The sequence below is a fragment of the Sinocyclocheilus rhinocerous genome, unplaced genomic scaffold (genome assembly GCF_001515625.1).
Source record: "Sinocyclocheilus rhinocerous isolate Xijiao unplaced genomic scaffold, SAMN03320098_v1.1 scaffold54, whole genome shotgun sequence".
Lineage (NCBI taxonomy): Eukaryota > Metazoa > Chordata > Actinopteri > Cypriniformes > Cyprinidae > Sinocyclocheilus > Sinocyclocheilus rhinocerous.
This window is the reverse complement of record NW_015647078.1, coordinates 1185398-1201378: the sequence shown is the minus strand read 5'-3', so window position 1 is coordinate 1201378 and position 15981 is coordinate 1185398. Positions and strand designations below refer to the sequence as shown.

General features: G+C 36.0%; 2 long non-coding RNA genes across 2 annotated transcripts in view; one reads left to right on the top strand and one right to left on the bottom strand.

The window, feature by feature from the left end:
* Positions 1-1799: 1799 nt before the first annotated feature.
* LOC107708723 (uncharacterized) overlaps positions 1800-15981 on the bottom strand; it is a 17991-nt gene continuing 3809 nt past the window's right edge. Inside the window, exons 2-3 of the long non-coding RNA XR_001636402.1 lie at positions 12564-12566; positions 1800-1811 (exon numbers count right to left, since the gene is read on the bottom strand). This is a non-coding gene — a long non-coding RNA (uncharacterized LOC107708723). The remainder of the gene's footprint in view (positions 1812-12563; positions 12567-15981) is intronic.
* On the top strand, positions 6859-7513 carry LOC107708722 (uncharacterized). The gene is made up of 2 exons (XR_001636401.1): positions 6859-6888; positions 6965-7513. It is a non-coding gene; the product is annotated as an uncharacterized LOC107708722 (long non-coding RNA).

The following is a 15981-nucleotide window of genomic DNA, read 5'->3' as shown; positions in this document are numbered from 1 at the left end:
ACAACAATTTTTTTCCAAGGCGAAACATCAAATTTTGTCAGGCCGCCACGGACACGCCCTTTAACGAAAACTCAAGATTTTCACAATTTAACATTGCAAAGGCCTTTAGATTAGACTATTCAAATATAATGTAGATGTCATTAAATCTCTAGGAGGAGTTCGTTAGAGAATAAAACATGTCACTTCCTGTTGCCAGCAGGTGGCGCTATGACTATAACTGAATATGGGCATATAGATCTCTTCAGGTCAGGAGTCGTATCAAACATGTGAAGTTTGGGGCAGATTGGACATTGTACGCCTGAATTATAACAACTTCCTATTTCATGGCGAAACAGCGAATTAAGTTTGTCAAGCCGCCACAGACACGAAAACTTAAGATCTTTGCAATTTAACGTCACAAAGGGCTTTATATTACACTGACCAAATTTCGTGTGGATCTGTTTACATCTCTAGGAGGAGTTCATTTAAATACAATACCTGAAAATGCAAAAACGGCACAAAACTTGCAGAGAAAATTCAAAATAACAGACTTCCTGTTCGGTTTCGAACTTTGTACCGGAGACTTTTTTTTAGGTATTGGTGTGTTACATGTGTCTACCGAATTTCGTACATGTATGTGAAACATAGCTTGAGGGACACTTCGTTGAAATTTTATAGGTGGCGCTATTGAGCCATTTTGCCACACCCACTTCTGAAACCTATATCAGATGTAAATTATTGCCACTTCTGACGCATGTGCAAAGTTTCATGAGTTTTTGAGTATGTTTAGCGATTCATTTCAATTCATTGCTGATTTTGGTTCCTGAAAGAACCACATGCAGATTCAGACAAGTAAAAAAAAAAAAAACATTTGTAGCGCTAGTGTCTACCGAATTTCGTACATGTATGTGAAACATAGCTCGAGGGGCACTTCGTTGAAATTTTATAGGTGGCGCTATTGAGCCATTTTGCCACACCCACTTCTGAAACCTATATCAGATGTAAATTATTGCCACTTCTGACGCATGTGCAAAGTTTCATGAGTTTTTGAGTATGTTTAGCGATTCATTTCAATTCATTGCTGATTTTGGTTCCTGAAAGCGACTTAAGACTGGTTTTGTGGTCCAGGGTCACATATATTAAAATCATGCAACTTTGATATTAATTTGCTTTACTGAAAAGATAGCTGTAGTCATTAAAATAGGCACATTAAATATGCCTTAGAAAGTCATTACCGTATCTTAATTAGGACAGAACTTATGTATTTAATTCATAATTATTAAAAGTTTCGTTTAGTTCATTAATTATTTAAAGGTGATCCAACAAAAAATGGATAATTGGAAACTGATTTTCTAAACTTTGATTTGAAGGGTTTTGAAACTCTTATTAGTGATAGTTGGCTTTATTTTTAGCTGAACATAATATTTTATCGCATCAAGCTTTAGGAAAAAATATATGTCAAAAAGTCAGGGGTGTCCAATCCTGCTCCTGGAGGTTCACGTCCCTGCAAAGTTTAGCTCCAACACAAATTAAACACTCCCGAACCAGTTAATCAAGGTCTTACTAGACATACTAGAAACTTCCAGGCAGGTGTGTTGAAGCAAGTTGGAGCTAAAGTCTTCAGGACAGTGGCCCTCCAGGACTGAGTTTGGAGACCCCAAATCTAAGCCTTTGATATGGTTTATCATGATATATTGAAAACCAGACTCAAATATAGGAATGTCTAACATATCCTGGTTCAGAAAGTATCTAATTGATAGAACACAATGGGTGCGAATGGCAGGCACCTTTACAGACTGCCAGGGGTATTCCTCAGGGTTTTGTTTTGAGTCCTTTACTTTTGACCCAATGACCCAATAAGCATTTTGCTGTCCAATGTTCATGCCTTAACTTTGTAATTTCTTATATTGCATTAGTTTTTAATATTTCACATGGGGATTTAATAATTTTTCACTTTTCAGTCTGAGTTAAATCTCTTTTTTTGCTAAATTTATCTGTAAAAGAAAAGCTGCTTAATAATTATGCACACATGAATTTAAGGGGTTTTTCACTTCCAACCTACAATTTTATATCACTTTTAAATGGTTGCATTCAAAATTAATAGTTGTTATTAAGATTGATGTTGTTTGGAATTGGTAAAAGGTGCTTGGAAAAAATAAATATGATCAGAATATCAACTTGCCTAATAATTATGCATGCACTGTACACACGTATGTAGAAAGAAATTAAATGAAAAAAAAAAAACCTTTATTAATTTATTTGGGCCAACCATCAAAACGTAGTGCAAGAGATTTCTACACCTTAATAGGGCTCATGGTTCTTCTCAGTTGTCAAAACCACTAACCTGCATATCTAAAGTAATGAGCATTTTCTGTGTAGCAAAATGTGAGCACCATGTAGGCCAATAGAAGGTTTTAGAAAATGAGCCCAAAGAATCCCACTGCCCCTGTGAAATGGAATGGACCGTGCTGATAAAAAAAAAAAAAGGGTCTCACACACACACACACACACACGCACACACTTACTTTTCCCTTTTCCTCCCTTCCTCCCAGCTGCAGAGTCATTTGTTAGGAGACATCATATTACAGTATGTTAATTTTCACATGGTTTTTCTCAGGCTTTGATATAATCGCATTCACCAGATTTTTCTGACCTGTTGTACTTTCAGTGATGATGATTTTGATAGTGCAGGTGTACAGAATTGATTAATCAGTGGGAGACCCTTCCTCACCAGGCCCTGGTCATATCACCTGCTCGGTAATAGCAATTTGGCTGCCAATGCCACTGTTTACCGTTTCATGATATACTGTATTATGACCCAGACTTCATCTGATATCACATATGATAATGTCCCATGGAGTTTACATAAAATAAATACATTTTATGATTGATTTCAAGTACATGTTGTTTACATTGATTGTATAATAGACTACTATCTGCTGTTTTAGGTCACCAAAACTCACCCGTCCCTTCATGCCTGCCTGTTTTTGCCCCACACAGACAGGGCTTGTGGTTTGTTGGCATGGAGCTGCCCAACACCATCTGTTCATCCACCAGTGTGCCTGGATACACATACACATTATATTGATCAGCATTTTTCAGACGATTACAATGCAGCAGCAGTACTGATAGATGTTGACTGCCACAATAAAAGAACCAGGGATAATTATAACATGAATGTATGCATATAAACTGATTACTGCCACTTGCTAAATTGCTCATGCCTCTAGTTTAATAGCTTTGAGTCTTTAACTTCAGTGCATAACTTGTTATACATTCGTTGTGCTTTCAGACATGAACTGAGAACAAAAGCAAAAGCAAAATCAAGAGATTTTACTGTAAATATTCACAGCATCATGACTAGCACAATACTGAACTTTGCTGTGCTGTGTCTGGGAACAGGAGGATATGCTAAATATAGCCTAACATTAAAAAGCTTTGTTTTACAAAGCTAGAAATTCTACTTCTCTCCCTAAACTCCTATGTAACAACTGTCAGAGACTGTGAAGAGCTTAATAATAACCAGAAGCTATTTTCAGATTTCCAGCCCATTTTCTAACAGACACATGTCACACTGAGAACATGGACATTCACAATCCATTTGTGTTTCATTTCAGATTGCTTCAGACATATTTGAACAACACAGCATTAATGTTTTCATCTATAGATTCCATGCAGACTCAAATCAGTGAACGCAAGGTGACTAAATTTAAGCATGCTCATGCAGGTAAAGGTATTATTCTAAATCCCTGTGCTGGAATTATTTCATGCTGACATGATGAGTCACTTCCCTTTGCCCTGCAACATTATGCAGTTCCATTCCAAATGTGGAAGATGAGGTAATCAGTCACGGCTTATATGACATGCGGGTGGAAAAAAAAAAAAAAAGATGGCAGACTTGGCCTGTAACATGACATGAAATACTGCCAGAACACAAATCAGTTTATCTATTGTTACTGGTTTTCAGTTTAATTCATGTACTGAATGCATGATTGACAACAGCCATCTTTTTTTTTTTTTTGCTGTAAGTAATACTGATCATACTGTCTGACACTGACGCAATAGATCACTATTTGAAATACTTGCAACAACAGTTAATTATTTAATTAATTTATTTGTTGTAAATGCATTGGTAAGAAGCATTTATCACAAGTAGGCTTACCATTTAAAATACTATTAAAAGAACAAACTCACAGACTTTCCTTTTACATAAACACCCATTTACATGTGTTTTATTCACTGCCAAAGTCAAGTTTGCGAGTAGACATAATACACCATGGTTCACCACCATCAGCCGCTGTTACAGAACCCTCTCAATAAAACTACATGATCCGGGAGCCAGTGAGCGCAGCCAATAGGCGTCAAGAACATGAAGTGACGACATAAATTCGATCCTTTTATGCGCGAACTTGACATGCGTTGAAGTGAGAAAAAAAAAAACTGCGCGAGGCGAGCTTTGTCATCATTCGAACCTGGATCTTGTTGTGTGAAGGTGGGTGGGTGTGTGTGCCTGCATTGTTATGGTAAAATGCACACGATTTTATAAATTTGTGCGATGCGTCTTGCATGAGTAGGATTAATGAAGTGTAGATTTATATTTCTGTGGCATGCATGTCATATATTGAGAGTTAAGGGAAGCATGCTTTGTCCCTGGTCTACACAGTGCGTTTGTTTATTATTGTTAATGCCGTAAGTTTATCCAATGCCTGCATGCTTTACTCCGACCCGCTTTTAAAGGTTTGTCTTAATTTAGGTCACGTTTAAGTCAACATGTTGGTATAATCTGATAAGAATATTGAAAAGTCACAATATCTGACCTACGTTATGATGAGCTTTCTCATGCATCTTCGTCTCCGTATAGTTTATGACACCATGGTTTTGCATTCATAATGCATTGCTCGTGCATCAGACCGTTGCAGCTTCGAATACAGCCAGAATGGGCAGATTGCATAATGTTTTTGTAGTGTGCAGGAGTTATCATGGAGATGTAACGTTAGTAAGAGCAGGGCGGAGCTGTGCACGCTTGTCTTTGTTTGGATCTGTTCTCTCCTTGGCTCTAATAAAAGCATAGACTGTATAAAAAAAGCGACTTTGTCTCTCCACAAAATGCACTTCGGTATCGTTGGTCGTTTTACAGCAAGAACACACAAAAATGGCAGACTTATAACGACAAAGTGTATTTTTTTCCCCCTCCCCACGTCTGGTTTTCACACGTGCAGGGGAGGGGCTGTGTGTGTTTTTGAAGAAAACGCGCCAATTTAAAAAAAAAAATTTTTCCCGCGAAGCTGTAGCAAACCTTTGCGCGCTGAATTCAAGACATGTCATCTAAATTTCTTTAATTGTTGGGCTGTAATGGGAACCCAGTTTTCCGAAAAAGTGACCAGACCTCCTGTTGGGCACATCAGGAGGCGTACTCAATCGAGAAAACCCACATGAAAAAAAAAATAAAATACTAATTTATAGTAAATACTATAGTGTTTTTGAACCATACCATAGTTCTTGAATTAATTTGTTGTGGTAATTCTATAGTTGCTGTGGTAATATAACAACTATAGTGATATAAACAAATTACTTTACCCAAGTTTTCTACAACTATAGGGTATATACTACAATACACTACAGTTTACATGAAAAAAAAAAATAAAATACTAATTTATAGTAAATACTATAGTGTTTTTGAACCATACCATAGTTCTTGAATTAATTTGTTGTGGTAATTCTATAGTTGCTGTGGTAATATAACAACTATAGTGATATAAACAAATTACTTTACCCAAGTTTTCTACAACTATAGGGTATATACTACAATACACTACAGTTTACTGTAGTAAAAACTAAAGTATACTACAGTGTTTATCAGTTCACTATAGTTAATACTACAGTATGCTGTAGCATTCATTAACAAAGTGTTAAATACTATACATTATAATACACTTTACTATAGTATGGTTCAAAAACACTATAGTATTTACTATAAATGACTATAGTATTTTTTTTCATGTGGGAACGATTTATTTTCTTAAAATAAATAAATGAAAAAATATATAATAATAATAATAAATACAAATAAGAAGGTGTGTACTGGTATATGTGGTTTATGAGGACACAAATGTGTATAATGTCATGGGTACAACAACGTATACATGGTTTATGAGGACACTTAAATACTATAGTGTTTTTGAACCATACCATAGTTCTTGAATTAATTTGTTGTGGTAATTCTATAGTTGCTGTTGTAATATAACAGCTAGAGTAATAGTTACCCAATACTGTACTAAGTTTTCTACAACTATAGGGTATATTATACTACAATATACTACAGTTTACTGTAGTAAAAACTAAAGTATACTACAGTGTTTATCAGTTCACTATAGTTAATACTACAGTATGCTGTAGCATTCATTAACAAAGTGTTAAATACTATACATTATAATACACTTTACTATAGTATGGTTCAAAAACACTATAGTATTTACTATAAATTACTATAGTATTTTTTTTCATGTGGGAACGATTTATTTTCTTAAAATAAATAAATGAAAAAATATATAATAATAATAATAATAAATACAATGTATAAGAAGGTGTGTACTGGTATATGTGGTTTATGAGGACACAAATGTGTATAATGTCATGGGTACAACAACGTATACATGGTTTATGAGGACACTTCCCGAGGCCCTGTAAAACAAAAGGCTTAAAAAACATACTAAATTGTGTTTTATGAAATTGAAAAATTGCCAGCAGTTTTCTGTGAGGGGTAGGTTTAGGTGTAGGGTTGGTGTAGGGCAATAGAAAATACAGTTTGTACGGTTTAAAAACCATTACGCCTATGGAGAGTCCCCGTAAAGAACAAATGCAAGTATGTGTGTATACACAGCAGCCATGAACGAGAAGTTCAAAGAGAAGGTAAAGGTGACTCTGTGTTTTCACAGATCGTTTTTGTCACCATAAAAACCATCAATGATTTTTGCTTCTGTTTTAGGACAAGAAGCTGGAAGAGGTTCGAAAACACAAAGAAAACAAAGAGGTCAGCTGTGAAGAAAAGTGAAAACTACAGTTATAGGGGATTCTGATGTTTTTTTTTTACTTATACAAAGATTTTCTGTTTTCTTTTTGAGTTCACATGAGAGGGAAAAAAAAACGAGGTGTCATCATGGGTCCATGTTCAGAAAACAAACAAATGCAGCTTTCGGTTTGTTTATAGCAGTGGTTTTACACATCGATTAACTCTCCTTCACTTATCTGTGCGCTGTTTAGACTGCAGCTTTGTCTTTGTCTGATATTAGCTGTCTTCTCGACCTGATAGGGACTCGTGTATGATGTGCTTAACTCTATTTCTTGAGCTTTTTGCTTTTCTCGAGGTTAGGAGCTTGTTTGTGTGTTTTTCGCTTCAAGCACATGACTGTTCTTTGTACAGGTTTAGACTGGGTATTGGAGGGCTTTACATGTGAAATGCAAAATTAGCAATACACGTTGACATCTTTGACCGTTAACTTACCGGTTGTACCAAATAAAAGAAGTACTAAAACTAGTTCTGGCTTTCAAGTGTTACATTATGGCGAACGGATGACTATTTTTAAAGCGGTTTCACAAAGTATTACATACTGTGCCTTATGAGAAGACTGTATTCATGTTGACTTGGTAAAACTTGTGATTAAATGTAGTATAGGTTGAAGTTGTGGATAATTTTTCCGTTCACCTGAGAAACCCGTTCCAGTGTCGGCTGTCACAGAAGAGCAGGTATAACATGGATTGTGTCTCCCTCTAGTGTGGAAAGTGTTTACTAGCTCTACCAATACGTTCCTTAAAGCTGCAGTCCGTAACTTGTGGCGCTCTAGCGGCTAGTAAACGGAACCGCGTGCGTCTTGCGGAAGAACGTTGTAGCCGGAACTACTCTGTGTCTATGACGGATCACGCAGGTACCGGGCTACTCCGCATATAAAATAGTCCGGATATAAACACTTAATCTAGGTGTACCGTAGTGATTCAGGATAAGCCAAAAACACAGATTAGTGTTTACTAGCTCTACCAATACGTTCCTTAAAGCTGCAGTCCGTAACTTGTGGCGCTCTAGCGGCTAGTAAACGGAACCGCGTGCGTCTTGCGGAAGAACGTTGTAGCCGGAACTACTCTCTTGTGTCTATGACGGATCACGCAGGTACCGGGCTACTCCGCATATAAAATAGTCCGAATATAAACACTTAATCTAGGTGTACCGTAGTGATTCAGGATAAGCCAAAAACACGGTTTGAAAATGGATTCATGGTGTACTCGCTTATTATATAAATTTTGTAAATTGAGCACAAAAAAGTTACGGACTGCAGCTTTAACATGTATCTATCTCAGCGTGAACCAGTTTGCAAAGTGTTTTCCCCCAGCTCAAGCAAGGTATATTTAAGAAATGGAGCAATTAAAAAAAAAATCAGTTTCTGTGAGTTAAGTGGCATTTGATCATAGAGGTGTCGGTTGACCATATTTGAGGGTATGCGAAGTTATTACTTCAAACCATAGGTTTTGGGCATTTTTTTTAAGATTCATGATGAAGTGAATGCAATTCAACAAATTGACACCTTTATCTTGGTCAGGTAATAATCATAGCTCATCTTACACAGATTCCGTGGAACTAAATTACCTTATCCGTCAAACCCCCCCATGTCTTTCTCAAGATCTTTTGACATTTTCTGGACACCTTACAGTAGTAAAGAAGCTTTATAAAAATAAAAAAACCCTGTCAAAGGTGGATGTCATGCCTGAAATGATACTAGATAATCATATCTCCGACATATTTCTAAACGTCTGTCCTGAGTAGATAGTATTGACAGTATCTGTGTGTGTATCAAAGCAGATGCTTTGGAAAAATATATGGGATATTTTGATCAGTTACTGTGACTGGAGGGTGTTATGCACTCTATACAAATTTAAGCCCGTGGGGTAAACGAGATCTTCAACATCTGTATTGTCTTTGGTGAGAGGTGTCCCTTTAACTGGGTGTACAAATTACTCCCCACATTATTATCGAAGTTAAAGTTTAGTTCATGTTTATTGTATGCAATTTTCTGAGCTGTTCCCTGCACCATTGAAAAGTGCCATTTATCCGTCTTTAAACAGTCATCTAATGTTGAGCCGGGGAAAAAAAAATAAAAATAATTGGTTAAACAAACAATATGGGAGAAAAAAAAAATGATATGGAGGTCAATGGCTACCAGCAACTGGTAACCCATGTTCTTTAAAATATCGTCTTTGTTCATCAGAAGAAAGAAACGCGTACGCATTTGGTACAACATGAGGGGAAATAAATGATGACAGTTTTAATTTTTGGGTGAACTGTCCTTTTAAATGTTAAAATGCATTCAAATGTAGTTTCAGAATTGGATACCATTATAGGCCAGTCGTGTGAAACTCTTAAAGCTTATCAATATATAGATAAGTACAGGTTCAATATATAAGTACAAGTATTTATAGCAGCAAATGTACTCCAACTGATTTGAATTGGAGTATTGTTGAAGTTTGATTTCAATTAGACCTTTTAAATCTAAGGCATTTTGAATGTTTCTGAGGAGAAGTGTATTGAGCCACTGGAAGGAGCATTGCACAAGCACTTCCAATATAAGGGCAGATGCTGTTATGTTGACACACTGACAAAATGCACCATTGCAGTTCCTGATAGGCCTGTCAGATACCTCTTCATTTGGCTGCTGTGCTGACGTTAGCAACTCGCACTCATTATGTCAGATTTTATCGTGGATCGCTCCTCTAATGCGCACTAATCTGGCTTTAAAGAGAACTGAAAAAGAAATCGTATTCCTTGTCCTACACCGCTGTGTAGGTGTCTTTGTAAAGTATATTCAATACATTTTCATGAGTGGAGTCAACACGGAGGTCAAAGGTCATGCAGACAATTGCTGGGGTCAGTGTACCGTCAATGCAGCAAGATAGTCGTGATAATGTCTGGAGCAATCCCAGCAGTGAAGGAACTGAAGCTTATAATCACTGCAGGCTATGCCACTTCAGCTTTTTTCTCTTTCCCAGTCTGTTTACCTTTCCGCCACTCACTCTGACAGCGAACCTTTCAGATGTCCTCTCTAAAGCTGACATCCCCCTCAGATTTCATTTCATAAAGGTCAACACAATCTCAAAGAGAAGTCACGTTGCCCCCACACGACCCAAATGCAGATAAAGGAAGAAATACAACATCTGAAGACAGCAACAGAAGAACATCACTACAATTAGTGAGGGCTGGGTCAACAACACACACAGTGCATTACGAGCTTTCAAGATAAAGAAATGGACAAATCTTTAAAAAAGCTCATTTAAAATCTGTATTCATGTTGATTTCTTCATACACACTGAATACGTTAGTGTTCACATCTTCATCTTAGTTTTTAAATATGAAAGGAAACTAACTTTATTTACAGATACAAATTATTTATTGCTTAGCAAATATAATTTACATTTTATTGAACTTGAACTAACCTTGCCTGCTAATGAGTCCTTATGATATGATTTCTTGTTTTATGTTTTTTCTTTCTTTTCACATTGGTTGCATCTGATTTGACTTTTTAAATAAGCAGAGACTCAATTTTGTTATTTTTTTTCTTTCGTTTCTTTTCCTTTTTTTACAAAAAAATAATGTTTCTTCATTATCATACTCGTACTAGTATAACTGTATAACTCTGACATTGTTTACATTATGGCAAAAAAAAAATATATAAAAATGGGTTTTAATACATTTTAATGTTTTTTCTTTTCTTTTAAATAATAAATAATGTACTTTAGCCATATCAGTCATAAATATCATAAGCGTAAGTTTTGAGTAATCTTTTCCCATGTTTACACCATTCAGTCACTGTTCAGGTTTTGGGGTTTTACGCTGTGTTAACACTCTTATTTGCAGTGTTAGTATTATTAATCATATACAGTAGGAGACCGGTTTGAACAATGGATTATTTCTCTCTTGCAGGGGCTAATGCTTCAGAGCAGGATTTCAAAACCCAGGGTTAAAAGCAGTGCTAATCCTCTTCCAAAGTACCCCCATGCTTTAAAGCATATTTAAAAAAGATGATAACCCGGAGTTAGGTGCAATGTGAAAAGACTTGGAGAGGCGTTTGATTTGGGCCAGTGAACAGCCACATACAATCGCAACTGTCTGCAGCTCCCTAGCATTGTGCCATTTTGCTCGGACAAAAACCACTCACATTTATTCACGTTTAAACAAAAGATTGCCTTCATGTCATGCATTTGGAATGAAATTGAAAAATCGACATAAATGCATACCATAACAGTAAGTGCACATCACGGTTATTATGGTTTGTTATTCACTAGATGAGGTTGTGCCAGCTGAAAACTGAACATCAGCTTTAAGAAAAGCCATAATGTTTTGAGACCGCATTGGGTTAGGCTTCATAGATGTTAGGTAAAATCTTGGATTCTGAAAAATGGATAACAAAGAGCGGTTATGATTTCAAATGAAATCAAATACGTGTGCATTCAAGGGTTTAAAGGTCACTAAAAGCATGAAAGAAAATGTCTGCCAATGAGCATGTAAATGTCTTTGTAAGAATGTCCTTCCTTCCTTTTCCTGGAATCTTCTCAAATCATGCTGATCGTCGTGTTTTGTTCATCTCATCTGGAGTGCTGTTGCCATTAACCCCTTAACTGTCTTCCCCATTTTTGAAAATTCACGAGAAAGTGCACTATCCAAACTTAAATGATTATAATTCATGAACGCTTTTGAATACAGACCTAAGGTTGGTCTCTTTTTAAAGAAGACAATTCGCAGATTATTACAGAGGGGGAAATCATTTGATAAAATGAAAGTATTAAAAAGTTATAGAAGTTTAAATTTACTGGAAAGAAAATGTATTGTATTATTTTTCTTTTATTTTATATAAATTCAATATAAAAAAAAAATAGTTAAAAATGCAAAATTGCTATAAAATTAAAGCCATATGTCTACAGAAGTTGTGTTCCAAATTTGAAGTTGATATAAAAAAATTGAGGTTCATATGCAATTTTGTTTAGGCGTTATACCACAAACAGCCACCGGGTGCCACCCAAACTCCATTGCAATTTTTTTGGCTCGAGCTGCACCGAATGCAGCTTGAACGTGTCCTCACCTGCACTCAAAGGTAGACACACATCCGCCATGTCTGTCACAAATCTATCAATTTCTACACCAAATAAATAAACACCAAATATGAAATCTTCAGACCCAGACCTTTCCAACAATATGTATTTTGTCAAAATTATAAAAAGTTTTGGTTCAAAAAGACCGTAATACATTTTGTAACATGACACCCCTGCATTATAAAACAGTATGCAGTAATAATGTATTGAGTGTAAATTATCATTTTAATTCAAATTATTAAATGGATGCCACCTTATTTGGACAATAAAGACCTTCCTACACCTACCCTAACCCTACTTTCTTTTCAACTTTTTGATTATTTCCTTCATTTTTATTGAAAATAAATGCCTTTCCGATGTGATATGAGATTTGAAACGGGAGAAAAAAAAGTTCGGCAAAAGGCGGATTTGAACTCGTTTTGATTGCGTCAAAAAGACTATGACACATGTTTAACCATCTACACCACTAAAACTGATGAACAGTCATCTTTTGTAATGTTGTCTCTTCCAATCACATGCTGGTGGGCGGAGTTGATGTACATAGCCTCTGCCAACAAGGCGGGCTGTTTGCACTTAGTCTAAATAGACACTCCGTAAAAGAAAAGTTAGACATATGCTACCAAAACACTAGGAAATTGACATTTGTGTTCATTTTTCAGCCAGAATTTCCCTCAGATTGTTTTAGTCTGATGAAAAAAACCTGCATGAAATCCTGAAACAAATGCTTTGCCCTGTCCTGAATGAAACACAGGAGACTTGATAAGCAGTGATTAATTCCTCTTCTGGCTATTTATAGTTGTTCCACTCAGATTCTGCCCATTTGTCTGTGTCTTGCAAGCTGGTGCCCACTTCCTTTAGCATTAATTGTGTCTTGATGGATTACATATGGGGCTGACAAGGCAGCTGAATGCCATTGGTTTAGTGCTGGTTGGCAAAAGGTGTAAGGGGGTCTTGTTGGTGCTTATATCTGGCTGTGTTGAAGACTGTTGAGGGGGGCACTGAATGTAGTGTAACTGCAGTGTGGGCAGATGAACAGTGATTTCAGTTGAGCCAGTACAAGGTTAATCAGCGTATCTCTCCTCACAGGTATAATTATTTCAGACAAACACCTATTGGGGCAGGGGCAGGTTTACTATGCAGTGCATTTTCATGTCCCCATCATTATATATCTAGGAATAGTTCACCCAATAAAAGAACATTTGCTGAAAATGTACTCACCCTTAAAGTTAAAAAACACAGTAATGATGGATTTGTTTCTTAAACACACAGCTTTTGTCTTCTCAAGATATTAACTGATGGACTGGAGTGGTGTGATGTTTTTATCAGCTCATTCTGATGGCACCCATTCACTGCAGAGGATACACTGGTGAACAAGTGATGTAATGCTACATTCCTCCAAATCTGATGAAGAAACAAACTCATCCCAATTTCGGATTGCCTGAGGGTGAGTAAATGTTCGGCAAATTTTCACTTTTGTCTGCATTATTCCTTTAATATATTGAATAAAAACGATTACAATTGAGCGAACATTTCATTATTTCATTGCATACATTAAAGTGGATGTTGCCATTTTGGACATTTTCTGACAATCTGACAATTTATTTGGAAAAATGCAGGTGTCTTTACCTTTCTCTAATAATAATAAAAAAATAAAAATAAAAATAAATAAAAAAAAATATATATATATTACCAATTCATAGGTTGTTCTTGTGTCCTCATTATCACTTTGCATCTGTTTAGTGTTTTGCAATATGCTTTTAGTGACATAATTTTTAAAAGAAAAACAACAGCACAAACGTAGATAATTCTGGTTTTAGTTCATTTTATTTTTATGTATTTATTTTTAAATTAGTGAAATTAAACTACACATCCTCCATACACTCTAAGAAAAAATTGTAAAAAATAGGGCCCAATGTACTGTATTAACATGAAGGATTGTTTCGTATTGATTTTCCACAGGTGTTTTACCCATATTTTGAATTATGCATTGCATTGTGTTGTATTTGAGGGCTAAAGTAAAAGTGTATGAATGTAACTGATAATGTCCAGTAACTGTTCTGTTCTTCAGCTTATTTCTATCTTACAATCTAGAAAAAGCCATCCCCGCAGCTTCAAAACAATCCAACCGAGGTGCCTAGACCCAAAAGTAAAATACTTCGAAAAATGACTTTTTTTACTTTCTTACTATCTACACACATTCCATGAACAAACCAGATCAGAATGCATGATTGCTGAAAGCTTCAGCCCATATTTCAACAGGCCTGACATTAGTCTGAGGCGTGCGGACAGCATCTTTGTGGGACACGTCATTTGCATGTCAAACCTGAAATTGATTCTCCCAGAATTCTTTGTAATGTTGCCTTCTCTCAGCCCTTTGTGTGTGCTGGCCCTGATGAAAGAAAGCAAGCAAGCAAAAGCGGTGGCATGTTTACTAGCAATCTCAGAATTGCAGCTATTCTAGGAGTGATTTACTGTTACTCTCATATGATTCAGGTCTGTCCTCTCCCCAGCTGCAGACCCCACAGCTCTGGAAGTATAGAAACAAGTAGACTGTGTTTGGAATAGGCCTACTATTTATTGCATTACTATTCAGTATACAAGTATACAAAAAAAAGTTGTTTTTGACAGTAGTGATATACATTTCAGACATGTTTGCATATTGTTTCAAATGAAATGTAAAGGTCAAGTTAAACACATTGTGGGATACAGTATTCTGTGACGCACGCTCACATGTAACATTAGTAATATATGTCCATAAGGGCTGACTACTCCCACATCAAACTGGGTGGCATCTTAATGAAGCGAGGGATGAAGTAGGAGAGAAGTGCGGAGGCTTCACAACATGTTCTCTGGATGGATGATGGCGGAGTGTGAAGAGACGGTTTCTAATACTTTCAGGAAAAACATTTCTGTATGTGGGTGTTTCTTCAACTGTGGGCACTTTTCGGCCTTGTTGACTTAAAATAATTTTTTCCCCCACACTCTGGCTAGTTTATTTGTCTAGTATGTCCAACTGTGGACATACATCACAGAATAATGTTTGTCATTTGTTTTCTAAACGTTTTCTGAACATTTTGCTGAAAGTTTCTGACAGTGACATTTCCACAACATCTCAAATCAACCATTGTGTTCACTAATATTCTGTGCTGGTAAATAAGCATTTTTACTTTGTTACTGTACTTAAGTACATTTTTCAAGTATTTTTCGAGTATTTTTAAATGTTTATTTCAATACATTCCAAAGCATTTTATTGTACTTTTGAGAGTTCTTAAAACATTATACATTTTGCCCTATATGACATCTGGTTTTACATTATATTGTTTGCCAATGCACATTTTGTTTTGACTATATATATACAGTATATTTTTAAATATTTTATTTTGTTTTGTTTTCCCCCCACTTGTTTGCACACATGAAGTGCAAATGAAATATAACCTAAATTTATATTTTAACATATTTAACGTTTTGATAGTCTATGACAATGCTGGAGTAATATTTTTATACTTGATTTGTGCACTTTGTCCACAACTGATGGCATTTGGAGTAAAATGAAGTCATTTTGCATAAACTTATAGCTTAAGTTGAAAGTCACACACACACACACACATGTTGTGCTTCCATGTTTTATGGGGACATTCCATAGGCGTAATGGTTTTTATACTGTACAAACTGTATGTGCTATTGCCCTACACCAACCCTACCCCTAAACCTACCCCTTACAGGAAACTTTGTGCATTTTTACTTTCTCAAAAAAACTAATTCTGTATGATTTATAAGCTTGTTTCCTCATGGGGACCTCAAAAATGTCCCCACAAGGTCAAAATTTACTAGTACCAGGTACACACACACACACACACACACATACACACACAC